This window comes from Lupinus angustifolius, chromosome LG05, assembly GCF_001865875.1.
Source record: "Lupinus angustifolius cultivar Tanjil chromosome LG05, LupAngTanjil_v1.0, whole genome shotgun sequence".
Classification (NCBI taxonomy): Eukaryota; Viridiplantae; Streptophyta; class Magnoliopsida; order Fabales; family Fabaceae; genus Lupinus; species Lupinus angustifolius.
The window spans coordinates 22706041-22712775 of record NC_032013.1 but is presented as its reverse complement, the minus strand read 5'-3'; positions in this window follow the sequence as shown (position 1 = coordinate 22712775).

The following is a 6735-nucleotide window of genomic DNA, read 5'->3' as shown; positions in this document are numbered from 1 at the left end:
TTATAGAACAAAAAATCATGGGAATATGGTCAAGATTTCTGACCAGGAAAATAATCAAGTGATTGAGAAAGTCACAATGGAAACAAGACAACATCAATCACTTGATTATTTGATTTGATAACAATGTGATAGATCAGAATCTCGATCCTGATGTGATTAGATTTTCTCAATCACTTGATTATTTTCCTGGTCAGAAATCTTGACCATATGCCCATGATTTTTTGTTCTGTAATAAGTACTAGCTCTGAACACACACTTCATAATCCTTTCCTCATTTTGATAACAGTGAGTTGAGTCATCAAGGCATTTGTAGCATAAAAAGTCATTTGGACAGCCAAGGCAATAATACTTTGCAAAATCTCTTCAGGTGATGTAATAATGCCATCCACAAACCCAAGTCCTTTTTTTTTCAAATAAAGATTCATCCTCATCAATACAGTGTGGGTGATAAACTTTTCCACAACTCCCATGATCGCATACAACAACTTTGCCACCATCTTTGCATTCAAAACACCAATCCTCGGGTTCTTGATGTTGTTTCTGAACAGTGTTCTTCTTAACTCTCTTAGATATTTGAAAAATGATGTGAAGCACAAAGATTAGAGACTATGGAATGGGTGTGCAGAATAGCCTTGTATACAACAGATTTTCTAGCCTTCTTGGAAGTGCAATTGTTGTCTTGTTTCTCCTTCTCATCCACAACATTTGTTGGATCATGGAAGAGAAAGATAATAATTATTGCAGAGAGTGCGCAATGATGATGATCAAAACCTCCAGAAAGGAGGCTCTGATACCATATTGCGATAATAATGCGGAAGCATAAAATGAACTTTGTGTATTTTTCTCATTGATTTGAAATGATACAAGAGAGTATACAATGCCTTGTAAAGCAAGCAATCCAACTAACCTAGCTAACTCTCTAACAAGCTAATAAACACATGTTGTAAAACAATTCAACATGTGTTAAATGTGTAAAACGTATAAAATGTGTCAATTACAATAATTGTTCAACCAATGTTTCACTTGATTTTCTAACCAGTTAATCGATTAACACTTACTCAGTTAATTGATTGATGTTGTCTTGTTTCCATGGTGACTTTATTCTCCAATAAATAAAGAACATGATCTTTAACATAATTCATTATTTATTGAATTCGAAGTGAAATCTAGGAACCCAACTTCTTATCCACTTAAACAATCCTCTTAAATATGTGGGATACATAATTGTAAAATAAGAAAAATGTACACCATATAACATTGAGATGAGAAATTCACATGCTTCCTAAAAAGAAAGTAAAACAAATTAAAAGAGTGGTGATGAGTAGAAGAAAGTGCCAATCAGATATAAGAAATGTACACTATAGTAAAAATATTGAGATTTAAAAATGAAATTAATTTACAAAATCATAACTAAAAACATTTTTTCATGCGTTGAACTAACCTCCCAATTTTTCTTTCTTGTTTCCCTCAAATGAATCACATTATTGTTAAAGGTATAACCTCACATATGCTGCAAAAGTTTGGTACCTAATTTATGCCATAACTTTCTCCTTAGTCTCATGTTGATATCCTCATTTTGTTTTTGTTTGATAATAAACCCATCAACTCCAAATCATAATTTCATGATCACTAATCTAGCGACACCATTTATCTTCACAAAGAAAATTAGTGAATTATGCTTTTAAAATAATATGTTGTATTGAAAATAAAAAGATGAGTTGCTTTTGGAAAATTTGTAGCCTCAAATAAATGTTGTAAAATTGATGAATAGTAAAGGACCATTTGTACTTATAAGACAAGAATATAAACTACATATGATTAGAAGTTGATTAATTGTCAATGAACGTAATAACAATCATTGCAAAATTTCAAGAATTTCCTTCGAGTCTACGGATAATGAATTAATCACTTTTAAAATCATTGCAAATTATTTGTAATAAAGTTATGAAATAATTCATCAAATTAATAGCTATATCCTTAATATTCATACGACTTGTAATCAAAGACACAAAACCCATTAAGTCCATGCAACTCCAAATTATTCTTGAAATTAGCTAAAAACAACGTCCTACACCATGTTGTAAACTAATAAATTATGGTGATAATGTACAAAAATATAAGGAAATATATCAATACATCAAAACATAAGGAAATATAATAAAATAAAATATTCAAAGTCGTGTAATTCTTTAGGAAATGATTGTGGATTGGTTGATTTTAATATTTAAAAATATATGATTAAAGAATGGTTCATTGAAGAAAAAGATTCATTTTTACATGTAGTTTAAGAAAACATAGTTATACAATGAAGCCTTGCAATACATACATCATTTAAGGATTGTTAGACATACAATCAACATGTAGATTGCTATATGGATTAAGAATAACGTTTTTATAGAGACAAAAAAACTTCTTTAACAATTATGAAACTAACATCCAAACAAAGCATTCAATTGTATTTTCATCAATGTATTACTAACTCTAAATGAAAAATAATAAGGCAAAAAAAGAAGATAAAAAACAAAATTACCTCTAAGATGAGCAGAAACACTATTTCTGAATGTTGTGGCGTATTGAGTCGCAAGTACTTACCTCGTGTACTTGTTCGATCTTTATATAGGTGGTAGGGAGGGGGAAGTAGCGTATTATCTTCGATGTGGAACTTCAATGAAATAAATACTTTTCCGATATGGGCTTTATTTTGTATCCAACTTATATTTAATGATTTCTCTCACACTTAGAAGCTAACAATACACATTAGCAAGTCCAACTTAGGATGAGAAATATAATGAAAATTACAAGTCACATTCACATCAATTAATCAAGAGGAAATTTGACAATGATAAAGGTAATGATGAAGGTGCTTAAGTCTCCACAACAATGCTTGTTTAAAAGAAATAAGAAACCTCAATAGAGTAGGTAATCAATACCAATTCAATTTAGGAGCAAAATTTCAATGCTTAACCACTTGGAAGAAGCAAATCGATGCTTAATCTTTCTTGTTAGAAGCTCACGTCAATGCTTAAGAACCATGGACATAAGCTTACATCAAAAGTCAACCCATCTCGATAAGCAAATTAGACACCATTTCACAATGCATATGGGCATGACAAAGCATAGAGAATGTTGAAAACTCTTTAGCGTTATTTGGTTAGCAACAATTTGGTTATATAGAAGTGATGTTTCTTCAACTCCATCACTCCATCTCTGCAGTAATTGTATAACATGTGAAGATGAAATCGTGACTTCGGATTAACAAGAATAGAAGGATCATGATATCCTACTCTGATTGGATTGTAAATCTCTTAGATTGTCTTTCATAATTGTTTTTTGTATTATTTTTTCCTTCCATTGCAACCATGTACTAACCTTACACTTTTTGGCGCAATTTAATAATACCATTTTCCTTGCCAAGCAAAAAAAAGACACCATCTTATTTTGTCAATTCCTCCCTAATGTTGGAATTTCTTTCACTTTCACTATATTTTTAACAGGTTGTGACTCTGATTTCAATGGAAAAGTATAAATCTATAGCATCATTGGACAAGAAAGCATTAAGGAATAGTAGTTTGAAAGAAATAAGAACCCTCAATAGAGTAGGTAATCAATACCAATTCAATTTAGGAGCAAAATTTCAATGCTTAACCACTTGGAAGAAGCAAATCAATGCTTAACCTTTCTTGTTAGAAGCTCATATCAATGCTTAAGAACCATGGACATAAGCTTACATCAAAAGCCAACCCATCTCCATAAGTAAATTAGACACCATTTCACAATGCATATGGGCATGACAAAGCATAGAGAATGCTGAAAACTCTTTAGCGTTATTTGGTTAGCAACAATTTGGTTATATAGAAGTGATGTTTCTTCAACTCCATCTCTGCAGCAATGTATAACCTGTGAAGATGAAATCGTGACTTCAGATTAACAAGAAGAGAAGAAGGATCATGATATCCTACTCTGATTGGATGTAAATCCCTTAGATTGTCTTTCATAATTGTTTTTTGTATTATTTTTTCCTTCCATTGCAACCATGTACTAACCGTACACTTTTTGGTGCAATTTAATAATATCATTTTCCTTGCCAAGGAAAAAAAGACACATCTTATTTTATCAATTCCTCCCTAATGTTGGAATTTCTTTCACTTTCACTATATTCTTAAGAAGTTGTGACTCCGATTTCAGTGGAAAAGTATAAATCTATAGCATCATTGGACAAGAAAGCATTAAGGAATAGTAGACCAATAAAAGAATATATATATTAGAGTTGAAATATATATATTAAAAATAAAGAATATATATTAGACCAATAAAGAATTCAGCAAGGCAACAATTTCTGATAGAGATAATTGAAATACTATAGATAAAATATTAATTGTTATCGTCCTTTTAATTATTATTATTATTACATTTTTATAAATAAACAAAAGTATGAGAATAGAGATAATATTAGTCTTGGATGGTCACTTTAAACTCTTCAAGTTAATATATTTATAATATTTTTTAATATTTAATTAATGTTTACAAAAAATGTGTATTATTATCTTATAAAATAAATGAAATTTCATAGAATAATTTGTTTAAAATGAAAACATATATTATCATTATTTATATATTGAAAAATACATTTAATTAGTTTTACAAATACAAAACAAGTAAAGAAATAAATGGAATTAAATAATATACTTGAAGTGTTAGATGACAAGCTGAAAGCTAATGATTGGAGGACATGGGCCTACGATGGCTTGAAAAATGATGGATCAATAATGTCATAAGACCTGTGTAAGGCTGGGAGAGATAGAGTTAACACAATGAGACATAAAAAATGGAACGTGAACCTATCGAATAATATTATGCACATTTATGTTCTAGAAGTGCAAGCATGTTGCTAACAATGTAGCATACAATCCACAACATGTTGAGGCTAACCATAACTAGTGATTGGCTAATGATAAGTTAATGATGTAGAAAATAATGAAGGAAAGAATGATGGCTGAAAAAGAAAACAACTATTGGTTTTAAAAAAAAGTCTTTCAAGGGTAGATGATTTGTTTATAGTTGAAAATGTGAATCTTTTGAATAAAGAATATGTTGCATTTTAAAATATTGATAGAGTTTGTTATCATTTAAACAAAAATTGATAGATTTCTTTATCCTTTTTAAAAAAAACCGTATGATTTTATCATGTTAGTAGGATTTGTTTATTTTAAAAACCAATAAGATTAATTATTTAGTGGGGTTTATTCATTTTAAAAAATTGATAAGAGTCGCTATATGATATAATTTAATTCTTTCTAAAACACATTGTTGAACATTGCAAATTTATTTCTTGGTCATCTTTATTTTTACTATATAAAATTATTCAAATAAGTTAAATATAAAGAATTAAATATGACACATATTGCGGTGAAAGAGAAAATTTATTGTCTAATATGAGGAAATATTTTATTCTGATTAATTAATGAGTGTTATATGCTTGTTTCTAAAGATGTTATTTTATTTTAAATTAAAAAATATTGATAAGATTTTATTTTTATATATATGCAGTTATATATGTAAATTTACAGATAAGATTAACTGTATTTATATAATATATAAAAAGGTTACGAATTTAGAAAATCTTAAATAAGTTTTTCCTCATATGATATGGTTGATTTTGTGATTAGTGTAATATAAGATTTTTTTAACATCCATTCCCCACGCTTTTATGAGATGATGTTGCTGACAACGGCCCACGTCAGTGTTATTATGTCATAATAAAAACACCCCACACGTTGACACATGTCATCTAAATGGTTTACTTTTTGGAATAAAATAATTTATAAGAAGATAAGTTATTTCGTTCAACCATTAAAATTATGACATTTGTTATATTTAATTATTTTCTATAAAAATATTTTTAAAATTAAACAAAATAATATATATATCATACTTTTATTAACAAGAAAAAATAATTTATGTCATAGTACGAAGATATACTTTATTTTCTTACTTACTATGTATGGGTAAATCCTAAATATGCAGCAAAAACAAAGTGACATTTTTTAAATAATGATTTCTCTCACTTACTAAAGAAATATTATTTTTATAATATCATATATTATATTTAAAAGATAAAAATTAAAAATGTTACATACTTATATTTTTTATGGCATTTTTCATGTATTTGACTCTGGTGGAGACAACCCTAACTACATTTTTTATGTTTATGCTTATTTAAAAAAAAAACAATTGGTAAAAAATTAGTAAGTAATCCACTGTCACCTTATACCTTTGACATAGTGATGTTGACTATTGTCAATCATGTCATCACATAACAATATAAATGAATTATCTCCATTAAAAATATCATTAGATTGTATCTAAAGACTAAAATTATTATATCATAAATTTTTTTCTTCCCTTTATTGTTTATGCATTTTCCTCACCATTATCGGGGAGGATTATGACCCCATAACAATAGAAGAAGATGAATTTACAAAGCATTGATATAGTGGTGTATGACTTCGTTAGATTTCGGAAAAGTTGAAAGTTCAAGTGTTTAACTTGTACAAACAACACTTACTGAAAAGGATAATGATCCTCTATCCTAACGAAATTATATCCCTATATACCAAATTCTAATACATGAACCAAAATCAATAATACTCATGCTAGGAAAGTAAAATCCAAAACTGGAAGGATGTTACAACACATAAGGCAACATTATGAAATCAAATCAGAAAAATTATGTTT